General features: G+C 36.0%; 1 protein-coding gene across 1 annotated transcript in view; it reads left to right on the top strand.

Moving 5' to 3' along the window:
• The first annotated feature begins 16,253 nt into the window (after positions 1–16,253).
• LOC109045980 (5-hydroxytryptamine receptor 2C-like) overlaps positions 16,254–27,371 on the top strand; it is an 81,923-nt gene continuing 70,805 nt past the window's right edge. Inside the window, exon 1 of the mRNA XM_042759780.1 lies at positions 16,254–16,883. The gene's annotated coding sequence lies outside the window, so the exon portion shown is untranslated. The remainder of the gene's footprint in view (positions 16,884–27,371) is intronic.

Here is a 27,371-nt window from a genome sequence, read left to right on the forward strand (position 1 = left end):
AGGCTGTCACAGGCTGTTTAAAGAGCGAGCTGGTGGGATGCCGCCCAGATGGACTGCAATAAATACTTAGCTGATGAGAATGAGACAGAAAGAAACTTATTTGTCACACTCAGGCCTGTTTTTGTTTATCTGTTTGTAAGTAGAGGCGGAACTCAATCAAGGAAGCAGTTTTTGCCTGAGATTCCTTTTTTGAAAAGTGACAAGTGGTAGAAGTTTCCATTGTTTTGTTATTTATTTATTGTATTTATTTGTACTTTTTTTTATTTAATCAATATTTTGCAATGCAATATTCATCCATTAACAAGAACCAAATATTCAGACAATTTTAAGCGAATTTTTATTTTTTTACAGTTTTGTGATAACTACCCATTGCAGTCCTCAATACTTTGATTGACTTATTTGAATAAATTATATGCTTGATTTGATTTTCATTTTTTTTTTTATTGTATCACTAATGCATTGGTAATATATTGCATTATTCTTTTTAAAATATTTAAAGTAGTTTAATTAACATCATGTTTTGTCTTTGTCTTCATTATCATAGATCAGTGGTTCCCAATCCTGGTCCTGGAGAACCCCCAACACTGCACGTTTTTGTTGTCTCTCTTATCTGACACACACATTTGAGGTCTTGGAGTCTTCACTAATGAGCTGAAGTGTTGAATCAGGTGTGTTTAAACAGGAAGACATCTAAAATGTGCAGTGTTGGGAGTTCTCCAGGACCAGGATTGAGAACCACTGTCATAGATCCTTTCAGCAATAACATTTTCATTAGTTATTTCCTAGATGTGATTAACATGGGAAGTCTCTTGTTTGGCTGTAACTTCTGCAGCTGCCCTTTGAGTGACCATTGGTGTTCAATGTCACAACACATTTGCTGCTCTTTCTGAATGAAATGAATTAAAAACCAACTGCATTCATGCTTAAACTCAGTAATGCTATTCAGAGACAGATTGACAGAGTTGGACTGTGAATTATAGAGAATCTTGTTTCAATATTCATACAGGTCACTAGCAGTTTTCATGGTGAAATATGTGATAGCACTTATGGAAGGGTAGTCTTGTATGAGTCTGTCCCTTCACTGCCGAAAGTTTGGTTGGGGACAAACATAAAACTTTTAAATCCCTAGACATGATTGCAAATATCCTTTCATACATGAATAATATATATTAGACTTGTGCCTAAATCTTTTTTGCTAACTGAGTCTGACAATTAAGGTTAGAATCATTCAACTGATACAACAAACCATCTGTGATTCTGTTTGGTTATTTGCACTGCTGCTTCGATTGCAATGCAATATACTGTAAGTATGCATGCTGCTTATATAACCTTGATTTGTGAATTAATGCGAGGTGAACTTTACTGGGTGTTGCCTGCAGAAGTTGCTTGGTTACAGTTTAAATGTAAATGAGTTGTGAGATTCACGTCTACGGTAGACTTTGCCAATGAATTGTGTAGCAGCAAGAACCATGAATCTGACAGAACTGTCAACAATATTGAAGACTGTCTTGTCATTTAAATGTTGTTTACGGAGTTATCTTGATTTAATTATTGACAATTTAACTTTATCCTGGATTGTTCCCTTCTCAGAATAGTTGTCCTTGCAGAATGCTGTGGTGTAGGTTTAACATGTTTTACAAGCGGAGATGCTTTATAAACTTCCTGTTGAGCCAGGTCAATACGAAAAATCATAACAATAATTCTTAATATTTGGTAATATATATAATAATATTTTATATTACACAGGCTATTTTGCTTATTGAGGGGTTCTGCTTTAGTTTAAGGAAATAATCTGCTTCATAATTTTATAAGAGCCTAACAGTAGCTGCACAACTCATCCTGGATGTAGATGCAGAGAGCTTAGAAAGATTGTTTCTTTAAATAAAGCTTAAAGGGATAGTTCACCCAAAAATGAAAATTTGATGTCTATCTGGTTACCCCCAGGGCATCCAAGATGTAGGTGACTTTGTTTCTTCAGTAGAACACAAATTATGTTTTTTAACTTCAGCCGTTGCAGTCTCTCAGCATTACAATGCTTGGTAATGGTAACAGAATCTATGAGAGAAAAAAAAAAAAAAACATGCACAGAAAAATCCAAATTAAACCCTGCGGCTCGTGACGATAAATTGAAGTGTAAAGACACAAAGAAACTGAACAGTATTTATATCATTTTTTTTTTTTTACCTCTAATTCACGCAATGTCCGAACTGTTAGAACTCTTGTGAATGCTTTACAGCAGCCTGCATCATCATCTTCTTGTTGCTTTATGGCGGATTGCAGACTTATAAGTGCATTACCGCCACCTATCTCTCAAGTGGACCATTGACATTCCTGATTGAGATTGTAGATAGAGTGTTAATGGTCCACTTGAGAGATAGGTGGCACACTTACAAGTCTACGATCCGCCATAAAGCAAGAAGAAGAAGATGATGCAGGCTGCTGTGAAGCGTCATCTTGGATGCCCTGGGGATAAGCAGATAGACATCAAATTTTCATTTTTGGGTGAACTATCACTTTAATTTTATTGATCCAGAACTTTCTGTAAGCTCTTTCTTCTTATTTCGGCAACTTTGGTGGCATTTCTCTTGTGCTCTTACAATGTTCTAAAATGTACAATTTTAAATAAAAAAAAGTTTTTAATAAATTGTGCTTGCATGCAATATTAAATGTTTTTTTTTTTTTTTGTAAAGCACTTTCTTTGTAAATGTGCTATTTAAATAAAATAAAAAGTAAATCAGTTTTCTGTTTTATGTTAAAACTATTCCTGATGGCAAAGCTGATTTTTCATCCACCATTACTGAAGTCTTCAGTGTCAAATGATCCTTCAGAAATCGTTCTAATATTCTAATAATCCTTCTAATTATTAATTTATTACTGACCTCAATTCAAAATAAAATTTTACCTTATTAGAGCAAAGAAGCTACTATTTATATGATGCCTTGAGTATATTTTGTCTCATCACTAAAACATGCTTACATAGCTGATCATGGTTTGAAGTATCAGTTGAAACACATACCCTCATCAGTGAACACAGGAATTCACAATTATATCAAACAACTTAATCTAGATATTCTAACAAATTCTAAGAGCCAAATAAGCCAGTAAGAAATGATCATGATTAGAAGATCTAGCACGCACCATTTTATCTCGGATGGATTGAAAAACCAGGCAAATCACTTGGCACCTACACTGTAATTACTTGTGGATTCACGGAAATTCTGATGCATAATTGTGTTTCATCAGTGTTGCATGATTCCTTTCGTAACCTTCTATGTCTTGACAGTCTAACTTACACAGAATCAGGGATTCACCTCCCTCACCTGCAGTATGTATGAAACCAGCAGCTGGATCACACTGTCTGAAGAGCATCAGTATCAAGAGGTAGCCTTTGTGTCTACGCTATACAACCAGAGCCAGGTGCACAGGTTCTTTTGTGCTTAGATGAATGTTTTTAAAAGAGTGTTTGTATGAGCTTGTATGGACATGTTTCCAATCTTGTTTCAAGCTTTCGTGATTTCAGTGAATTTCAGTGAGTCACATGTGGTATGTAGCGTAAGCACAATTTGAGAGTTTGACTCCTAACCCTAAGGTTGTGGGTTCAAGTCTCGGGCCGGCAATACCACGATTGAGGTGCCCTTGAGCAAGGCACCGAACCCCCAACTGCTACCTGGGCACCACAGCATAAATGGCTGCCCACTGCTCCAGGTGTGTGCTCATGGTGTGTGTGTGTTCACTGCTGTTTGTGTGCACTTTGGATGGGTTAAATGCAGAGCACAAATTCTGAGTATGGGTCACCATACTTGGCTGTATGTCACGCCACTCACTTTTTTTTAGGTTGTCTTTTTGCTTGATTTGATATCAGTTTTTACATTTAATTTGAATCTGAACCAAACAGGTCTGCTACAGATCACCTAATTTTTGTTGTAACTAATTTTCACAAAATATATAACTATGTTTTGCTTATTATCTCCCTATAGCTGCTAATGAAACAGAAGTCTCACACATTCACAGAAACCGGCTTCCGTGTTGTAAAATAAGGTGGATAATAATGGCAGATTTTGAGTTCATTTAAATTTTAAGACATTTACTTAAACTATGAAACCTGTTTAAGTTACGTCACGTCAAAAAAAGCAACGAAAAGTATATCTTAGATCAACAAATTCTACTTAAGCATGTACCATGGAGGCAAAAAACACTAGCAGAATATCCAATTTTTGTAAACACCCTCTGGCTATTGAAACTTGATTTTAATCTCAAATATCTCCAGAAAGGTTCTGCTATAACCTATTTGTGAAAACATCAAAAAGTCACGGTCAATTAATGGCTTTTAGAAGTAGGATGCTATCTGCAGGATTTCAGATTAATATATTTGAGACAAAGCAAAGCAACTTAAATCTCTCAGCAGCTCCTGAAGACCTATCATTCCCCTGCTGGGAGCTGAAAGAAAATGAGGGAAACAGATATGTAAATACAGACGTAAAAAAGAAAATGCAAGGAGCTCTAGGAAAGTGACAAACAGTTAAAGAACAAGAAGCATGTGGCAAGACAGCACAACATTGCATGACTTAGATGTAGTCAGTGAGATTACATATTACATGCCGGTTGACAACAGAAGAAAATGGCTAAACGATCTCATCGCATTCTTGAAGAGCATCAGCATGTGTAAACTGATAAATATTGCATGTCTGATATGTTAAACTCTTTCTTTATTTGTTTATGCTGATGAGAGACATGCAGGATTGTGTTGTCCCTCTGCAGGGCGCAGGTTTACTGGAGCTTGTCACAGGTGTTATCTCCAGCCAGGCAGGAGGGTCTGGCTCTCAGCCTGGGGGACTCTGGGATCCTGGGTTTCACTTTGAGAATGACAGTTGAAGCTGCTATTGTTTTAGCATGTGCTGGGTCATTGTTTTCACAGCCGGTATTCAGGTAGCAGATAGATATGGGGGTGTGGGGGGGGGGTTGTGGTCTTTGTAGTCTGCATGACAGAGAGCGTGTTTGGTCAATGGTAGTTGTGGTGCTCTGCTGATAAAGGATCATGCTTTCACACTGAGATTGGCTGCCCTGTTAGCATGCTAAAAGATGGGATCTGGACAGTGATCAACTGGACAAAATAACACCTGGAAATGCTCTATATTTTTTTCCCCCATCAATGAATGTCAGCTTGCCTGTGGAAGAAAGAAACAGACAGTGAGACAGAATGAGAATTGATCAGTAAACGGTAAAGGAAGTTGTCAGCAGTCAGGGAGAAAGAACAGATTTACAGCAGCATGCACACATACACATACAGGGACCGATGCAATGCTGCTGTAGATTGACCACATTTCAAAAAAAGTAAATAATGCTGAAAAATTTAAACCAACATTTTACACATAATTTTATAATATAATTTTTATCAATATAATATAATATAATATAATATGATATAATATAATATAATATAATATAAGTAGCAAATAATAATTTTGTCTAAAATCAAGTTTTACTTATCATTTTATAATAAAGTTTTTATCTACTTATAATAATATAACAATATTTACATCTTTGTGTGAGTGTGTAAATATTGTAAATATTATTTGCTGCATTTAATATTACTAATATTACTAATATTTGACTCCTAACCCTTAGGTTGTGGGTTCGAGTCTCGGGCCAGCAATACCACGACTGAGGTGCTCTCCCAACTCTTGAGCAAGGCACTGAACCCCCAACTGCTCCCCGGGCGCCACAGCATAAAATGGCTGCCCACTGCTCCGGGTGTGTGTTCACGGTGTGTGTGTGTTCACTGCTGTGTGTGTGTGTGCACTTTGGATGGGTTAAATGCAGAGCACGAATTCTGAGTATGGGTCACCATACTTGGCTGTATGTCACGCCACTCACTTTTTTTTAGGTTGTCTTTTTGCTTGATTTGATATCAGTTTTTACATTTAATTTGAATCTGAACCAAAACAGGTCTGCTACAGATCACCTAATTTTTGTTGTAACTAATTTTCACAAAATATATAACTATGTTTTGCTTATTATCTCCCTATAGCTGCTAATGAAACAGAAGTCTCACACATTCACAGAAAAACCGGCTTCCGCGTTGTAAAATAAGGTGGATAATAATGGCAGATTTTGAGTTCATTTAAATTTTAAGACATTTACTTAAACTATGAAACCTGTTTAAGTTTGACAAACACTTATTATTTTTGTTTACATTTTTGTCATAGCTATTTCTCAGTCTATTGCCCATTCTCCACAGCATTATCTTAAGTGATTCATAGTTTTCCAGAATGAGCATGTTAGCCAAACACACCCTTATCGTGTACTTGTGTGTCTATGCACATGGATTCAGCTACCTGAAATCAGGTCAGATGACAAAGCAAACTTAATTCATGCTAGATAAACGCTTTTGCCCTTTCATTTGAATACTGGATAGGAAAACGGCAGCATTTTGTTTCTGCATTGAATAAGCCCCCATGTAGTCAGATTTAATAGTACATGTTGTTTAATCTCATTTTCTCTTTTTGCACTAGTGAATCTGTCCTAGGGGAGCAAACCAAATTACACCACAGTTCGCCTGCAGAGGATTTTGCTATTTACAGGTCGTCGTCTTTCTCTTTTCTCTTACTTCTCTTCTGTCTCTCTCTAAGCACCCTTAGTGGCAGGAAGAACTGGCGATTCATGGATGAACCAACGTCTGCCCCAGAAACCTGTGTGGAAGGTTCTTTTTTCTTCTCTTGCACAGATACATTTAATGTGTTTGGCCCACTCTCTCTTTATTCCATTATTTTTTCATCAGAAGAGAAACTAGGACAGTCTCTTCTGTATGAAGTCTGCTGTGGACGATCTGAGATAATGTAGTGATGCATTGAAACATGAGGGCAAAAAAAAAAAAACAGTGTTTACCTTAGCGAGGCCAGAGTTGTTCCTAGGACATTAAGCAATTTAAACAGGGTGAGAGGAAATCAGGTATTTCTAATCTAATATGGGCATTGCAAATCTCATCCAAACACAAATAGTGACGTATGCAAGTTTCCTTCCTGGGGTTAAGGACATTCAAACGTATCGCTCTATAGAGATTAAATAGGATGGTTTACCCATAGGTGCCCCACATAATATACTATAATCCACAGTCTGAGAGGATTACTTAGACTGGACTGGTGACTGAACTGGGAGAAGTGTGGACTCCTTATTTTGAGTCAAGGTATTGCTGAAGCTCAGCGTTTTCATAGAAGACTTTCATTCAGTGTACTTTATCAAAGCTTTTCTCAGATTATTCAGTTGTTCTGCATTAATATCAGACAGTGGTGTTTGAAGAAATGGTGTACCCATTAATGACATTTTGTTGAAAGTTTTCTCACCCTCAGGCCATCCAAGATGTATATATTAGTTTGTTTCTCTATCAAAATAATCCACAAGTAGGCAGAGATAAAATTTCATGGATTATGGTATTTTTGGCCAGAAGTGACATTATAAGTTAAAACGTCTTGATGGATTTGTTTATTACAAACACACAGCTTTTCACATTACAAGATGTTACTTAATGGGCTGGATTCATGTGGACTCTCATTCTGACGGCACCCATTCACTGCAGAGGATCCGTTGGTGAGCAACTGATGTATTGCTAAATATCCCCAAATCTGTTCCGAACCAAACTCATCTTGGATAGCCTGAGGATGAGTGCATTTTCAGCAAATTTTCATTTTTGCAAGAACTATGCTGTTAAATTCAATTTAAAGGTTAAGTGCAATAAATAATTCCATTTCAGTTCATCTTCCATGAGCCAGAGAAGCTGATTATCCTTCTGATGCAATCCCTTACACACTTCCACTCACACACACCTACCCACACACACACACACACCCACACAAACACAATCCTCACTGCGGCAAGGAGAGCAGATCGATCAATCAAGCTTTCAGATGTTTGGCTTCAGGGAGACTTGCTTTTAAATCTCTTACCTCCAGACCTCTGGAGTCCAGCAGAAGCGATGGGCTCGGCTCCCCAGTCCACTGACGGCATGTTCATCTGGGTGCTCAGTCTCAGTCAGGACTGGAGTTTAGGATCAAATGATTTGGATTAGAATGAATTGAAATGCGGAACTCTGTAACTAAATGTGATTGGCATAGTTAAAGGGAAATTCTGTCATCGTTTACTCTGGCTCATACATTTTAGTGAGGTGTTTGCAAGATTAGTAAACATTAGGTTCTAATTGAAATGAGCTTTGCTTATAGAATATTTCCTGGTAGGTAACAAAACACTTTTTGTTCTACCTGTGATGAAAAGTATGATAACTTTCCTGTGAAGTTTTTAAATTCAAAGCAAGTCAGCTTTAGTGTAACCAACTTCATGGGAACACATGTACAACTTTCCAGCTAAATGTCATGACGTTTGTCGGCCAAATGTCACGACATGTCCAATTTCAAATTTCAAATCTTAGTGAGAGAGAGACAGTGTGTTATTTTTTATTTATGGGCTTTTGACCTTTTAATTAATCGGAAAGTGTAGATTGACAGGAAATCTGCAAGACTGAGAAATGGGTTTCAAACCAGATTTTTTTTTAGTCATAGTTTTTGTCATTTGATTAAAATATCCTTCAAAAATTTAGTTAGTTCAATTTTATTTAGAGTGTTAATTCAGTTGTATTAAAAAATATCCTCAATAGATCAGTTATATTAAAAAATATCCTTAATAGATTTTTCTGTAAAAAAAAAAAAAAAAAAAACTTATTATGGGCTGTTCACTCAGAACACGTAAACATACTAGACGGGCACGTTTGAACGCTGCACTATTATTTATTTTTTTTAGCATCATGTGCATCTTGTGTTTAAATGCAAAAAAATGCATTCTATATGTTCTGTGTTATGCATTATAATTTTTTGTATCTTATTTTCGTCTTATTTTTGTTATAATGCGCAGCGTTCCACTTGTCATCATTATCATTTACAAATTCGAAAAAACATTGTTAACAAATGTTTTCATCAATAATTTCGTTAACACTTATTCTTAATTCAGTGTGATTGGCATAGTTAAAAAATTCTGAAATCATTTACTCATTAAATGTTTAACCTCTAGTAAGGTGTTTGCATGAATCAGCAAACATTAGTTTGTAATCAATATTTTTTAACACATTGGGGCTTATTCTTTAACCATGAATATTTGTGCATGAAATATGCATATGAAAGTTTTTACGAAAAAAATTGTCAACTTTTTTTTTTTTTTTGAAAATTGAACCTAACTTTTATGAGAAACAAAAATATATGTACAAATACATAGTTATTAGTTGAGCTGCGAGAAGGTGCAAAGACACTTGTATGCATATATACAGCTGGCTAATGACAGGTCTCCAATCTGGGTCTTTATAAAAGTTTTCTCTTTGTTTTTGAACTTGTTTTGTGGATGGTACACAGCATTGCTTGAGGGTCTTTCTGCACATCTCTCAGGTGAAAGTGCGTCTTTAGAGAGTGTCAATGGCTGGGAGTGGTGAAAGGAAAGAGTGTGCAGCAAGCCCTCATATGGACATGGTTTGGGCATGTTTTATGCAAATTACAAACCTTAGTCTCGCTGTTGCTCATTTAGAACAATCCAAGTTCATTAATGTTAGAACGAGGTTAAGAACACGTTCATGCAAGTATGCACGTGTTGAAAAGTTTTTCATGAAAAGTTTGCCTGTGCCTACAGATATGAATTGAGTCCCATCGTTAAAGACTTAAGAAGCTAGAAGCTTCGCTTGTAGAATATTTCCTGGTAGGCAACAAAAGATTTATTTTGTGTGAGTGTGGTGTTTTACATGCTATGAAAAATCATTTGCTCTGTGAAGTTCACCTGGGTTTCAATGAACTAATTAGCACATTAGCATCAATTTAGCAGTGAATTAGCTTTTATTTTTTATTTTTTTTAAATATTCTTTATAGACTTTTCTGTTTTAAAAAAAACATATTGTTCTGAAAATGTGGAGCTCCAATTATAAGAACTTCAACTTAAAAAAATATATATATATACATTTTAAATAAAACGCATCTTGCATTTTTAAATTTCTGTGTGAATGGCACTTTAGTATATTTTTAATATTTTGCCTTATCATTTTTTCTTATTTTATTTTCATCTGGTTTTCCCTAAATGTCGAGAATTTTAAGTGTGTGTATTTTCAGTGTATGTTTGTGAATTTGTGTGCTTGTTTTTGTTTGTTTGTTTTTGTGTTACACATATGTGGAGGCTTTGCTGACAGCTTTTTTATCTCTTGTATGAGATATTTGCATGTGAGACAACTTGTTGGTTATATGGTGAAGGGGAGATAAGGGGGAAATTTGCATTGTCACTAATAATATCACTCTTTCTCTATCTCTTGCATTTGAGCACACCAACGCTTCTCTTTACCTTTTGCCTACCAATTACAAAGCTTCAAGCATGCCCTGTTCAAATAAGCCTCTCTGTAGCATATTGCTGAAGCCGGGAAAACACTAGGATCAGCGAGGATACCCATTAAATGGGGTGTCGCTTGGGTCTGCATGCTTCACCTGTTCGGGTTTATTAAGCTGTGCATGAAGGTTAGGGGTTAGGGGTCAGTGGGACTTGTGTATATTAAGTTTTTCTGCAGTGAGGAGGATGAAACTTGATCCGTAGGGCTCAGTCTTGGCTAACTGGTAAAGGTTGTTCCATAATCAGCTCTGCTAACCTGACTCTGAACATTTAATCATTAGACGAGCGACTGTAAAACTGAGCCTAGATCTGCATTTAAGAGGAGTTACGTGAACAGTCGACCCTGATCTGATTCAGTGTCCAAGTGCAATCCTCAATGCATGAGTCCTTTACCAGTCCTTTAACATTCAACAACTTTAACAGTGGTTACATTTACTATTATTTTTCCCTCTAGTCAGTGGGAGACATATGACATACTACACCACATATCATTTCTCTATGTAACATAAAATACATCTAAATCAGCCACCTTATGGCTGAGCATGGAACAAGTCCAGGGTTTTATACAGAAAATTAAGCACCATTAATAAAGAATTGCAGGGCACTGTGTTTGCAGTGAGTATTTATTTAACCTTTATTTATTTAACCAGGCAAATTAATTAAGAACAAGTTCTTATTTTCAATAACAGCTTGGCGAGTATTGAAAAAACATGCCGATTAACTCAGCGACTGAAGAATATACATGCCGTGTTCTCAGATGACATGCTTGTGTGTCTTTCTGCGGTGCACGTCTAATTGAAACAACAGGATTTGTTATGCTAAGATGATGCAAAAATAAGGATAATGACAGAAAATTGTGCTCAATTACTTGTCATCTATTTCTAAGACAGCTGCTGTGATCTTCTTTTACACAAGCCGAATGCTCGCTTCTTTTGTGATAATTTGGGCAGTGCATCATTCTAGCTGTTCAAATATAGTATATGAGACTGTTTTCTTGTCCTTTAAGAAATAGTTCACCTAAAAATTAAAATTCTGTCATCATTTACTCACCCTCTTGTCTTTCCTAACTTGTATGACTTTCTTCTGTGTAACACAAAAGACGAAAAATTGTAAACAACTTAACATGTACGTTCACTGTCAGTTTCATGGTTTTTGCAAGTAAAAATTGAATTACCATATAATTATGGTGAAAAATGTGTAAAGGACATTTCTGGACGTCTTTCCAGAATCTCACATGATTTTATAGAAGTATATATTATCCCCCCCCCAAAAAACATTTTTTTTACTGTTTTAACACATTTTTCAAAATAGCCTTTGTGTTCCAAAATGTGGAAAAGTTTAAAATGACAGGAGGGCAAGTAATTTTTGAAAATTCCAACAGTTCCTATACTGTGGGAACATGACTTTCCAATATTTTGGCACTGCTTTGGGTGAGTTGTAGAATAAAGCTTCAGGCCAGCCTCAACTGTATAGGGAACAAAGCCATAATCACAGCATAAGGTAGCTTTTCAGTGGCTTTTCCGACCTCCATGTTTATTACCAGCCATTAATTCTCATCTTCTACAATTCTGGGCATTTTTACATCTTCTCAGCCTGAACAATAAGGTGCCATAATGTGTGGAGTTTTGTTCCTATAACTGACTTCATCCACAAAAACTCCCCCACAGGGCTTAACATGTTATATATATATACATATAAGATTATAATGCTTGTTTATATATATATATATATACACACACACACACACACACACACACACACACACACACACACACACACACACACACACACACTACCGTTCAAAAGTTTGGGATCAGAGCGATTTTTAGTGTTTTTTACCGGAGTTTCTTATGCTCATCAAGGCGGCATTTATTTGAAAAAAATTATATTGTGAAATATTATTATGATGTAAAATAACGGTTTTCTTTTTTAATATACATTAAAATCTAATTTATTCCTGTGATGCAAAGCTGAATTTTCATCATCATTACTCCAGTCTTCAATGTCACATGATCCTTCAGAAATCATTCTAATATGCTGATTTATTATCAGTACTGGAAACTGTTGTGCTGCTTAATATTTTTTTGGAACCTGTGATACTTTTTTTCAGTATGCTTTGATGAATAAAAAGTTAAAGGGGTCATATGATGCGATTTCAGGTTTCCTTTCTCTCTGGAGTGTTACAAGCTGTTCATTAACAGATAAGATCCCTAAAGTTGCAAACACTAAATTCTCAAACCCAAAGAGATATTCTTTATGAAAGTTAAGACTCGTCCACACCCTCCTAAACGCTTGTTTTAAACATGCCCCAACATGTCCACGTCACTGAGTGGGAAGATTTGCATAACACCCAAATGTTCACGCAAATAAAGAAGGAGTAACTTTGATTCTCGCTGTAGTATTGTTGCTGCCGCCGCTGCCATGTTGTGGAGACGCTATGTGTTTCGTTGTGAATGCGAAACTATTTTGTTTGGCCTTTCAAAAGAGGACACAACTAGAAATCAGTGGTTAAGTTGTATTTAAAACACTGTTCCAGAACAGTTCAAACCAAATATTTGTGTGTGTGCAACTCATTTAACGGAGGACTGTTTCCTGAACCTACAATGCCAGCTGTTCTGACTCACAACCTGTAAGTATGTTTTCATATTTAAAGAATTTGCCACTGATGATTCAAACGTGAGGTTTGAGCAGTGTAGAGTAGGCTTGTTGTTTGTAATTTCTCCAGTCACAAATGCAGACAAATGATTTTATGTTTACGCGGTGCCATATGCAACGCAACATTTAAAAAGACAGTATAAGTCATTATAATCCATAATTATGTCCTCACTGGATGCAACAAATGCCTCGTTTGTAATGGGTTTTACTGGTTTTGTCTCATCGCGCCAGGACACAGCATCACAGTATGGTGAGCGGCATAACATTTCTGTCACATGCTTGAGATATTCGGCCAATCACAATGCACTGATATCTAGCCAATCAGAACACACCTCGCTTTTCAGACCAATGAGCCTTGTAAAAATCAATGCGTTTCAGAAAAGCGCGGCAAAGATGAGCAACAATAATGTACAGTATGTGGAAAAAATGGGTTTTCTTTTAACCATAAACCATATTAACATATTGCATTAGAAACAAATACACAAAATAATGTTCTTTTTAGCAACGTCATATGACCCATTTAAAAAGAAGAGCGTTTATTTAAAATATAAATCTTTTCTAACAATATTTACAACCATTCAAAAGTTTGGGGTCAGTATTATTCTTTATTTTTTTTTTAAATAAATTAAAACTTTTATTCAGCAAGGATGTGTTAAATTGATAAGAAGTGATAGCAAAGATTTATATTGTTAGAAAAGATTTATATTTTCAATAAATGCTGTTCTTTTTAACTTTTTATTCATCAAAAAATCCTAAAAAAGTATTGCAGTTTCCAAAAAAATATTTGGCAGCACAACTGTTGCCAACATTGATAATTCTAATAATAAATCACCATATTGCAATGATTTCTTAAGGATCATGTGACATTTTATACTGGAGTAATGGCTGATGGAAATTCAGCTTTGCATCACAGAAATAAATTATATTTTAAAGGATATTAAAATAGAAACAATTATTTTATATTGTAAAAAAAATTAGCAAGATTGTTTTTTCTGTATTTTTGATCAAATAAATGTAGCATAAGAGACTTCTTTAAAAAACATTTCAAGTCTCACTGATCCCAAACTTTTTAACAGTGGTGTATATATATATATATAGTATGACAGAAAAATGATTAAATGACAGGAAGATAAAGAACCCAGGGAAAAAAGTTTATGATCAGTATCCTTGTTTCTCTTCTACCTTTTCTTCTACAAAGCCCTTAATGATAGATGTGCGTGCAGCAGGGAGTCGGTGGGATATATGTGGGTGTAGGAAGGCAGGAGTTGTCGTTTGACATTCTCCAAACGTACTTTTCCTGAAAGTGGTGGAAATGTGCCTCAAATATCCCTCGTTATTGTTGAGTAGTCTAATGATCCTGTCTGCTGGCAAAGTTGAAGAGGGAGGCCGGATTACCTTTCAGCTATTTTGATTACACTTTGTGTGTGTGTGTGTGTGTGTGTGTGTGTGTGTGTGTGTGTGTGTGTGTGTGTGTGTATGTGTATGTGTGTGTGGTGGGAGATGTTCCTGTGAGGCCCATTAGACTTGCAGGCAGCCTGGTTGAGAGAAGAGAAAATTTTCTTTCCTCTAGGGGTCTGCACTCATCACCTCGCATAAAGGCCACTTTAGACAGACACTAATGCACATAGGAGGCACTGATGGAGGGCAGAACTTCTAGAGGTAGGAGTTGCGCTTTTATGCTCTTCTAGGTTGATGTTTTCCCCGCCTAAACTTCCAAGATCATTATATGGTCTATTTCAGTCGTCTCTAACCCCAGTTCGCCCAGTAATGAATTTTGGCTTTTATGATTATACTTGAGATGTTTGAACAGGATCTGATTGACCTTTCAAATCATATAATCTACATTCATATCATAAACCGGCTATTTTATTGCCCCGTTCTTCTTGCCCTTCAACCCTCGTGGAGCTCCATTTGGCCTCTGTGCATTCAGTTGATCTGTTCTAGCCTGGCTTTAGGATGAAGCTCAGGTCCCTGCTGTTGTCACAAATTATATGTCAGAGGCACGACGAAGCCATTCGTAAGAGCCGTGCTGGATCTGTATAATTTAACACATAGCACTCAGCACTGAGATGGTGTCAAAATGCGCAACTGCAGATCTCATCTAATCGTATTCTGCTCCACACAGCACCATGCAGTCCTTCATAATTGGCTCTTTGAAAAGGTGTTTTGTTAGGTATGATTAGTCATACCCCATAAGAGAGCAGACGCTGCTGTCCATAAGAGGATTCACTGCATTTAAGTCACAAGAATTTTTGTTGATAGTCTTGCTTTACTTTATGACAATTTTGCACTGCCAAATATTGTGTTAGAGTAATGAAAGTCATTATTGAGAATAATGGAAGGTCCATAAATTGGTAATGGGAATTCAGGAGGAAAATGTGCTTAAAGAGATAGTTCACCCAAATGGGGTTTCTTTCTACTGTTGAACTCTAAAGAAGATGTTATTTTGGCAACCACACAGTTGCTGGTAGCCATTGACTTCAATAGTTTTTTTTTCCCCCATCCTGTGGAAGTCAGTGGCTCTAGCCATTGTTTGGTTACCAACTAACAAAAAAATATCTTAAACAACTTTCAGCAGAATAAACTCATAAAAAATATTAACAACTTGGGATTAGTTTTTTGAACTATCCCTTGTAAAAAAAATAATAATATTATAGTTGAAAATGAATATCATTGTTTATTATGTTTTTTTTTTTTGGCTTTTTTTTTTTTACATTTTAGTGTGAAATGAAATCCTATGTAAATAAGTGGTAACATTTTATTTTAGGTGTTTTTAACTAAAATTGAAAGCATTAATTAAATTAAAAATAAAATTACAGCGGTAAATGTATTAAAGTGCCTTTAATTTTTTTTTAAATGCAAAATCTACCTTTTTTTCATTTGATTTTAGGGTGAAATTAAATCTAGACACAATTTTATGTAATTTATGTATTTGCTGATATATATTAAGAAGTCATCCAAAGTGGTTTTAGGTGTCTTTTAACTAAAATAGAAAACATTAGATAATATATCTTGCAAAACTATCATAATTTGCTGCTACAAACGTTATTGGTTACTTCAGGGTTGAAGGTGAAGTCTTAAAGGAGCTCAGTCCTCTACTTCTACTTTTTAAGTTGGTATGGCTCTGATGAATATTCTTGCTGTAAGTGTGAGAGGAATAAACAAATACCATCTGCTTATCAGTAGATGTAAATCAGTTATGGTGGCTGATTTAGTTGCATTTTGTGTTCACAATGTATTTGCCCGACTATGTACATTGTAATAAATTTAAGGGATGTAGCCTATATAGTATTTAAAGGCGGATAATTTACTGAAGTAGCCACATTTACAAAACTGGCTTATCAAACTTCTTATATAGGAACTCAGTTTGGCACTGCTTTTGGACCGTATGCAGAGTCGTTTCATGAGACGACGTATTATGAAACGGACTCTGTGACTTTTCATTTTCTGGATGGTGAGAAAAGTGCTCAATCGTCCACTTATTGCACATTCAAAGTAATTAAACCGGACCGTTGAGTCTTGAGAGATGCGTTACAAATAAACGCTGGCTGGCCACCACCCTTGCTACCCGTGGCCGCGCGCCAGAGCGCAGCTGCATTTTAGCAGACAGCTGGTGGATCCGCGAGCTGGTATGCGGCTGGTTGCAGGCAGTGACGACGCGCGCGCTCTCTCTCTCACCGAGCTTTAGCCTGAATGAGCACGATCCTCCTCCTGCCACAGTATTGCGTTCTTGAGGAATTCGTCATCAATGAAAGTGAAGGAAGACTAAACAGGAGAGGAGAAACGCGAGAATGCCGGTAGATCAGAGGAGACAGACGATTGCTCAATTGGTGAGTTAATGATAAATAACATGCATTCTTTATTTACGCGAGAAAACACTTGTAGCTGTGTCTATTTATTTCATTTTAGATGGATATATCGCTTTATTCTCATTGCGAAGTATTACGTATTTCTTTAACAACTGTATTTTCCACAAGCGTTTCCGCTTGACTCATCTGTAAAAAGTATATTAAAAACTTGATTTAAGTGTTTACAGTAAGTTATGTCTGACAACGACTGTGAGCTGGAAAAGTGAACGAGTTCCTAAACGTTTAAAATGTAGATTTAACCCATTTCAAGTAGCATAATTACTCTTTTTGGCTTCTCTTTTTTTTGGCAATGATCCTGTGCGCTGGTTAAGACAATGCGTTGTAAATGTTTTGACTTCTTATGTTAATTACAGCATTGCTGGTTATTTTGCTATTATGTAGTTAGAGATTAACCTCAAAGATTGCATTGATACGCGCTGTGATGTGTAACAGAACTTTAGTGTTTCTTCTGCCCATCGCTCCACTTAAATTACGCATATTGTTAATCGCGTGAAATAAACACATTAAGTCATACATTTGCATGAAATAGAGTCATGACCTTACGCAAGTCCTACCTCAATTATTCGCAATCCAGTGTCACTGTCAGAGAGTGTCAAATGAATCCACTTCCAGTGGCATTTAAATGTGGTGTCTTTGCTCTAAGAAATCCAGTTTTATGTCAGATTCAGTGATGTGTAGAGACAGATTTATGAGCACGGGTCACGCTCATTGTAGTTGCTGAGGTGTATATCTGCCTTGAGCTAATTAAAATTGATGATTAATTGATGATGCCAGTTTAATAAGTGGGGCCACTCTGAGCCTAGCTGTGAATTTATGACTCCTGGCTTCGTGTGGTGACATTTTGCGACGCAATGTGTCCAGAATCCTTTCAGCGCCCTTCCCGCTTCTTGGGGTACGCGTAACGGGGACTTGGAGATGCGCGCGCCCGCGAGAGAGAGTGAGGACGTACAGGTTCGAAAAGTGGACGCTGTAATAAAATGAAATGACGCAATACGACTGACATCATCCGACATTAGAGTTGCATGCGTAACTGTGCCACATTTAGCGTCGGTAAAAAAAAAATAACAAAAAAATAAATAAATAATTCGCATTTAAGTTTGGGAACGAAAGTGAGCTGAAAATATGTTGTGTTATATAGAAAGGTGTTTGTGCCACATTTAGCGTAATTAGGCCATATTTAGCGTCGTTCAAACATAATATTAAGTATGCTTTTTGAAACTGAAGTGAATGAAACAAAGTCTTATTGTTTTATAGAGTAATTGTATTTTGATACTGTTTTTAGACATGAATTAATCAACAAAACAAAATAAAAAGGAACACAGCAATCATATTCGCTTGTAGTCGCCTGTTCACTACGATGTAAGTTTACCCATCTCTGATGACTTCTGCTTCTGATAACCCCGGAAATGTAAAAAGGGTCCTTTAGAAATAATCTACAAGGGATGTATGTAAGTAATATTTTTCCCTGGGTGTGGTTTTGATTTGTTCATATATCTTGGCAATATATGATCTAGAATGCATCTTGGCTGATCTAGAATCAGCTTTCATCATTTTCTTTCTGATCTCATTAGGTTGTGTATTAAAGTGGACAAGTGATCTTGAGTCAACAACCTGGAGAGAAATTGATAATGTGAGGCTGTGCTGAAGTATATTCTGGTGTTCTGGGCTTTTGGTTTTATGTTCAAGTTCTGATTCTCTGGGGTTTCTCTCATAAATATGAATTGGCTGCTTGGTGAAGGTATTAAGGCTTTGTCGGTGTGGCCCCGGACCGTGTTTAGTCAGTGTTCTGTCAAATCTGATTGTACCCAGTGGGGATGGCTTACCAGCATGAATGAAACACAGTAGTTCATAGTATTTAGGTTGGGATTATGGTTGCATTTTATTTACTTTAGTTGTTTTTTGTTGTTGTTGCATTTGTTGGCACATCTGGGGAATGTGTGTTTTTACTAACAACCAGCCTGCATAGATTGTGGGGATAACAAACGTCAATAATCTTAAGCCGGTGACCTGACCTGCTCCAGTTTAAATTTATTTGCTGTTTTGACAAACACCATGCACATTAGAAGATCCTCCTCTTAATCATTTTGCATTTTTTAATTGCTTTATGCTAAACAAAAGCTGTCCAAACATGGATAAATACATGCGTGCAGTGCATTGAAACAGTTGTGTATGCTCACAGGGGAAAATTCCCTTTCTGCCTGTCTGCCCTTTTCTCTCTTTTCCTGTCTGTTAGTCTTTCGCATCCCCCCCACCATCTCATCTGATCTTGTCATGGTGTACTCTCATGCCCATATCCCCGGATTACAGCCCCGGAGACAAGCTGCAGAAACAACCCACCTGTCATAGTGTTCCACCCTGGGGAGTAAAGACATCCCAGGTTCAGTGCCACAGCATGGGGAGTTTCTCACCCTTTCTCCCTGAGACTGTCTTTTTATAGGTGTGGAAATACAAGAGATAGCCCATATGCCACTTTTCTTACCAGGGCGCATCGGTGGTGGGATGAATCAAAGGGGGCGTTTTGATATTTAGAGGGGTCACACTTGCCACACTTCTGACTAAACGTAACGTTTACTGTTCAAATGTTTTTGGTTAGTGTAGGCTTGCTGCAGTAGTCTGTGTTGCCCGGTGTTCGGACAAACACCTATTACATTACTGACCCACTGTGGTGGGCAAAACTGAAAGCGTCTGCTCTGCTCCATACAGCGTGCTGCAGAGTCACAGCACAGTGCAGCAGGATTTGGATTTCACATGCAGAAAGTAAAGGCAGTTTTATACTTGCCATGTCTGCACAAGCGCACAGATGTGTGTGGCCAAAATTACGTGAATACTGACAAGACGATGCTAAACTTTGTGTAATTTATTTGTCGATATATAATACAGCATGTGGTGTAATCCATGCCTCGTCTTATTCATTTTTGTGAATAAATGTTATGTAAGCTAGTTTGTCATTGTACTGTTTTATTGTTTTTGTGGTTTTTATTAAGTGTAATAACGAATCCATCTTTCAAGCATTCGTTTTAGCTTTAGAAAGTAAAATGTGTTTAACATGACACCAAGAAAGTGAAAGCATCCAAATTGTGGTTTTGTTGCAAGTTTATACTGGTGACATCCCTAGGTCAGTGGTGTACATATATATATATATATATATATATATATATATATATATATATATATATATATATATATATATATATATATTATTTTTTAAAGAAACTAATTTTTTTTTTTAGCAAGGACACATTAAATTGATCAAAAAAAACAAAAAAAACAGACATAAAAAAATTATTTCTGTTCTACTACTTATTGTCTGTTTCATATAAATGCAGATCTTTCTATAGATCAAAGAATCTTGAAAAAAGTTTCTAAACTAAGCAGCACGACTGTTTTCAACTCTGATATGAAGAAATGTTTCTTGAGCACTAAATCAGTATATTAGAATGATTTCTGAAGGATCATGTGACACTGAAGACTGGAGTAGTGATGCTGAAAATTCAACTTTGCCATCAAAAGAACAAATTACATATGTATTTAAAAGGTTATTTTGATATTTCAGAATATTATTGTTTTTGCTGTATTTTTGATTAAATAAATGCAAACTTGGTGAGCATAAAAGACTCTTCTTTCAAAAACATTTAAAAAATCATACTTACCCCAAATGTTTCAACAGTAGAATATTTTTTTTTGAAGTTTTGACTGGAGTAACTTAGGTTATTCTAATATTAATAAGCTTTAATATATCTAACGAAACTGAGGAAATTGAGAACTCTGTTCTCAGAAGTAAAGTTCATTTCTCAGGATTACAGTTCATCAGAGACCTTTGGGCTCTCTCATGAATGATCGGAATAAGAAAAACGGTCTCTGCACCTCTCTCTTTCCTTTTGGCAGGTGAGGTATTCCTTTGAAGTGACATGTCTGTGGAGGCCCCTGTTCATTCCAGCAGCCTGTTTCCAGTTGTTACACACCTTAAACTGTGCAAGTGGTGTCAGCAGTTCAGATCAAACAGCAAGCATAGCAGAATACAGTATTGGCCTGATATACTATAGCTTATACAGCAGTCAGTTTATTAGCAAAAGGATAAATGGAACTAGAAGGTTCTTTTGGAAGTGACAGAATACTATAGAAATGTGAATGCTGTAGAAATGTTTTGATGTTTTAACCCAAGGGTTTTCAAACTGGAGTCTAAGGATGCCCGTGGATGTTAGGGGATGATAGCATGCTAAATACATTTTTATGACTGCCAAAGTTGATGTGATGTTTATTGTATATGTTTAACATATTTTTATACCCATGTATCAAATTAGATTTTATGGTTTTATTTTGCTTTTTAAAAACAAATTGGTTTTTTTTATTCTATTGGCAGCTTTAATTTTTATGTAAAAAAAAAATGGGGCTTATGTATTATCTGCAAAACCCATTTGCTGCAATATTTACTGTGTGAACTGTGTGTCAACTTAACACAAAGCAAATATTTGCTGGATCATATTTTAATGAATTTGTAAAATGACAATATAAAAGCCAGTTATATAATTTTAAAAATGACGTGTTGCCTATATGATACCACACTTAAAGGTGTATGTTTCAGAATACAGAATCAAGTTTACACAATAAAGGGGTCTGTGTATGTGAAAATACATAGTTGCCTTAATATTTTCAGAAGGGACCATAATATTTAGCCAACCTTGACATGAAAAAGTAAAAAAAACAAAACAAAAAAAAAACCCTATTCTAATGCATTTTGACTCTAATATGACTTATATAAATGGGTTTCCCCTAGACTCTAGGGAGGTTGGTAGCAAGTATTTTATAGAAAGACAGACTGGTATGAAAATATGCAAATAAGCAGACACGTACCTCTGGTTCTGCGATTTGCTTGCCGTGCACCAGGAGAACTGTCGCTGTCAGTATCCACAATTAGAATGGCATCACTGTCACTATTTGCTCACTTTAGTTCTATGCAAACCACATCGATTAATGAAAATTAGGTTATCACAACTTGAATTTTTCAGGAAGTAGATCATTTGTAGAATGCAGTGGTCACACCGAGATAAGGCACTCTCAGGTGTAATGACAGTGTGTATGTGGAATAGACTCAACAACATAATGGGATTTATTTATACAGTATCAGGTTGAAGCTGCTGAACATATTAAAGAAAATAATTCAGACAAAGAGGTGAGGCAAACACAATCCATATAGAAGAGGTGACTCTTTCCCTTGAAGACACAACAACATTGTATATTAATGTTGCGGAACCTGTTTTTCCAGTTACTAGGAATCATTCAGAATATACACCGGAACTTAAATGTCTCTGTGTATTTGCATTTTTATACCAGTCCTGAGCTATTCCCCACACACTGCATCTGTATGCACGATATTATCTATTAGAAAGATCAGTGAAGCAGATTTCTAATGTCAGCATATAAAAGAAATTAAATTGCGTATTGTTTTGCCGTGTTACTCCACTCAGGAGTCAACTCTGGACCTAGCAGTAGCTTATTTTATTTTTTTTTTGGAACAAAATGAAATTCTGATATTAATATTAAACAGAAAAATACAATGTTAAAGGGACATTCCACTCAAATATTTAAAATTGTCATATTTACTCACCCTGATGTCGTCCTAAACCTGTATGCATTAATTTCTTCTGCAGAACATAAAATAAGTTATTTTGTATAACACTTGGGATCAAATAATGTTGGAGCCCATTGACTTCCACTGTATGGAGAATTTTTTTTTTTTTTCTCAAACTATCTTCTTTTATGTTCCACAGAAGACAAAGTTTTGGAACAACGTGAGGGTGTTCAATTTTCATTTTTGGGTGAACCATTACTTTAACTAAAGCTCAATTCAAGAAGCCCACATAAAAAGTATTTGTTTCGTTATTTTAAGCTTGGCTTAAGCAAGGGTATCCACCAAGGGATCTGAAAAAGGCTGAAGACCCCTGAGCTATATATTGAATAGCTTAGCGTTGCTAGAGATACACTTTACCAGTTGAGCTACAGAAACACTATTACATTGTAAATGATTTTGAATTATTGGCATCTGCTACATTAAAGCGAACAAGTTTAATCACATGAGAAAAAGGAGCAAAGTTGTTTGTGCATTTTGTTCTTGTTGCTGGCAGGCTTTTCTGTGATTACAGACAAAGTCATGTCAGTTGTTTATTATAAGAAGAGTACAACTAAATTACAGACACATGGCGATTTTGTATTTGTAAACATTAAGTGGATAATTGGTAGTCTTTGTAGCTCAGCAGTATGTTTAGAAGTGCTACAGATGGCCTTTTTTGCTGGATGTCTCTTTTGTTAAATTTCAAAATGTGCATGACAAGTTAAACGAAACAATGGCCTTGACCGTGGGCTTTTTTCTGATGTTCTATTTTCATCATGTTCTTATTTAAAATCTGGACATTCTGTTTCCATAATACTTACTGGAAATACTTCAGCTGGTGTCAACAGCAATTCCTCATATGCATTCTGTCTGTCTCTGACTGTGAGGGTTTAAGTTCTGGCTGTGGAAAAACACACAGAGCTTCGCATGTGGCTTTGGACCCTGCATGTGCGAAATGTGTAAGGCTTAAATTCCAAAATGCTGTGAGCGTTGTATAAATCGTCGGCTCTCACCTGGAATGTATATGAGCTGGACCACAATGCAGCCCACCACGGTACTCGCAGTGTCGCAATTTACAGATCACATACACATACACATTAGAATCTGATTGATTTGTGTGTCAGTGCTGAATTGATCTAACAAAGAGAAAGCATGTCTCATCAATAAATCTACAAAAGCAGGTAGGTTTTAAAGCATAAAAATGTATTAATGTAAATTAATGAAGGAATTATTGTGTGCACATACGTATATGTATTTTTATAGCACATCAATACCCGCATCCATTGCAATTTCCAATCCGGATCCAGCCTAAACTGCTTTGCTGGTTTCAACTGGTTTAAGATCAAAACCTGTCTAAAACCAGCCCACTTTGAGCCCAGATGGGAGACCAGCGAAGACTGGCAAACCAATTTAGGCTGGTTTAATATGGCTTTTCCAGCATGGTTATCACTTTCTGTTGTCTGAAACGTGCTTTGCTTTCTTCCTTCCCCTCAGAATGTACTGTCACGACAGACAAACATCATATTACACACACAGCGAAACTTCTCAGTTACAGCTACACATGTGGAGTGTCCCAGTAGTCGTAAAAATGCAGGTATATTTAATTTACGAAGCAGAAAATGCTTAATAACCATAAAGTTGTGAAGCGTGGAGCAGGGCCAACTAGAGTCATTACTTTTATTGTGCATGACTACAGACATCTATGGCGTCCAGAGACTTTGTAAAAGTTTCCGAAAACAAATTCCTCCAAAAAAGGGCTCTGAACTGATGGTGTTTCTCGGACAAGCTCCAGATCTCATTAGAAAGTAAATTCAAACAAACCAAATACAATACAATTTGAGCTTACCATTCCAAAAAAAAAACCCATCCCATAATGCGAGGTTGCTCAGAATGGTTGCCAGGCTGTTACTATCTGGGTGTTTTGAGATGTCGTTAGTGCATTGTTAATTGGTGGCTGTGGCCCAAGTCCAAACAGCATACCCTAAAGTCTCATTTTCATCCTACAGTGTTCATTCTGCAATAGCCTTCTTGTAGTTCGAATGGTGCTAGCACTGGCAACTTCATGGGTTCGATTCCTATGCGACTTGAATGTAATGTGAGTATTAATGCATCTGCCAAATCTATACATGTAATAAATATAATATTTATTTGTCTTCCAGCAAGTGAAAATCTTGTCAAGTCTTGTTATGTTCCAAAGTAAAATACTTAGTATGAGTGAAGTACTATAGCAATAACAGCGATGGTTGCCTTACTAATGAAAACTGAAATAATATTGACCAGACAAGATATTTTGGAAATTTGGAGTCAGGTGTCAGTTTGTGTTTTTGTGTGTTCATGCGTGTGTATGTGTACACTGTGTCAAACAGTAAAAGCACTGAAGTGGTTTTCTGTTCACACTGTGTCCCTTCCTGTGACATTGAGAAACCTTGTAGATCAGGGTGTCAGAAGGAGGCTTTAAAATATCTCTCAGACTATTACAGGAGGTGTGAGCCATTCAAACATCCATCCTCCCACACAATGCCTTTCAGTTCAGTCCATTCATTCATTCCCCCCTGCAGCTGTCCTCTTTCTGTCTCTTTTCTGATTTCACTCTCACATCCCAATACTATAAATTTTTCTATCGAGTTTTTGTGCAAAGCTAAAGAGCCATTTTAGAGACTTTATAGCACTATACTATAAAACTATAAAAGTTTACATGACAAAAATATCAAATTGCAGTAATTTTTGATAATTATTGTGATTGCACTGATTTAATAGTCAGGTGAGGCATGTCGTGCTGAACCCCGAAAGCATCCCAGAACAATGCTGAACCATACTGAAATGAAACATATACTAAAAAATCAACACAATCTAAAAGGATTTTATGAAGCAACATGAAATCAAAGAGTCAATTAATCACCCGTTGTTTTAAAAAAAGGCATACATGTTTCACAAACACTTTCCATTCAGTAACTGAATCGAGTAGCTTGAAGTGGACTTAATCCAGATGATTTGCAATTTATAGCTGCATTTCGAGGTTTGGGTTCCATGTAGATTAATTATCATTTGGATGTAAATGTGATCCCCTCCTCATGTTAATTCTCTTTCACCATGATTGAGTTTGTAATTATTCTTAATGGCTAACTCCTATTAATAATTTTGTAATTTATGGCTGTTAAGGAAATAATCAATGTGGTATTGGAGAAATGTTTATAAATATTTCTTTATTTTTAGAGTTTGTGCCTTCATTTTGAAGTACAGTACCCAGCATATGCAGTTTCTTTTATTTATATTAATTAATATATCAAAATGTTATCAAAATTAAGGCTGTAAGTCATAATTAACCATTTAAGAGGTCTTAAATTTAGAACAAAAAAAACAGGATATGGCCTTATGTTTATGAATTTCAAATGGCTATAATGAATGTAATTAAATAAATGTGAGGGCTGCACATTCAAAGTCAAAATGAGGTGCATTTGCATGTTCTACAGGCTCATAGTTTCAGTCAAAATCATACATTTATGCCAAGCGAATGCTTATGAACTACTGTTGATGAATTTTGACAATGTTTACTGTACTTTAAAGTGTTTATATTGTAAGAGTGCATATTTTATCTTTCTGATCTTTTTGAATGAGCAGCTAGAAGTAAAGCATAGACATTTCAAAATAAGAGTTCATGCGTATTTTGGGGTTGTTTATAATTAAAAGTCCCACATAATGCATAAAGTCATTTTTTTCCTGGTTATTATTTGTATTTTGGTCAAACAATAAAATGCATCTGGCATTTAATTTAGTGTGAACTCATGTAGCTTTTCTCTGAGCAGCCGCAACACAGGAACTCAAAACTAAGAACATTATTTAACACATTCAATATATAGATTTGACTAGTTTCGACACAATAATCTTTTATAAATAGCCTTTCTTTAAATTCATTATTCATAATCATTGATATATATAATCATTCATCATATCAGCAAAATCCCATATCTGTTGACCTCCCTTTATTTATTGATATACTCGTACATAAACCAATATCAATTCAGTTGCTAATATTTAAGGGATCGATCACCCAAAACATGAAAATTTAAGTCATCATTTACTCACCCTTTGTGTTGTTCTATTGCCATATGCCTTTCTTTCATTTTTCGACCACAAAAGGAGATTTTTTTTAAAAAAAAAATGTCCCATGCGTGCTTGTCCATATAATGGCAGTTTTAATAAAAACATGACATGAAATACTTTCTTCTTTGAGGTAAATATATCTGTTGTGCTCATCGCAACAACAAGTTATTGGATTCATCTGTCAGCTGTCATTTTGAATGTCATGACAAACCGGAGTTCCGGTCCGGAGATATTCATCTCAGTGAAGGAAGAACACAGATACTTTTTTGGGGATTTCTAGGTGTTGTTTCGTGTCGGGTTTTTATTACCAAGTGATTTTCTCATCTTGTGTGCTTTTCCTGAGTGAGTCGGAGTGAACTGTTGCACTAATAGAGTCTCATGCGCAGAGACCAACAGCCAAGGTCAGCATATTCGTTAAATATGTTATATATATATTTTTTTTCTCACCTAACTCTACTGTATACCCCCCGAACACTTGTAATATATGGCATGTGTCGCATGGGACCATTCTGTGATACTTTTGCATCTTTTTTTATTAAAAACTAGATGTTGATCGCCATACTCCGGCATTAAATGGACAAGCATGCGTGGGACAATTAAAAATAAAAAAAATCTCCCTTTATGGTCCGAAAAAGAAAGAAGGCCATAAGGCATTAGAACAACAAATGTGAGTAAATGATGATTTAATTTTAATTTTTGGGTGAACTATCCCTTTTAGTTTTAAAATATTACAATTTTGA

This window comes from Cyprinus carpio, chromosome A7 (genome assembly GCF_018340385.1).
Source record: "Cyprinus carpio isolate SPL01 chromosome A7, ASM1834038v1, whole genome shotgun sequence".
NCBI classification, from domain to species: Eukaryota; Metazoa; Chordata; class Actinopteri; order Cypriniformes; family Cyprinidae; genus Cyprinus; species Cyprinus carpio.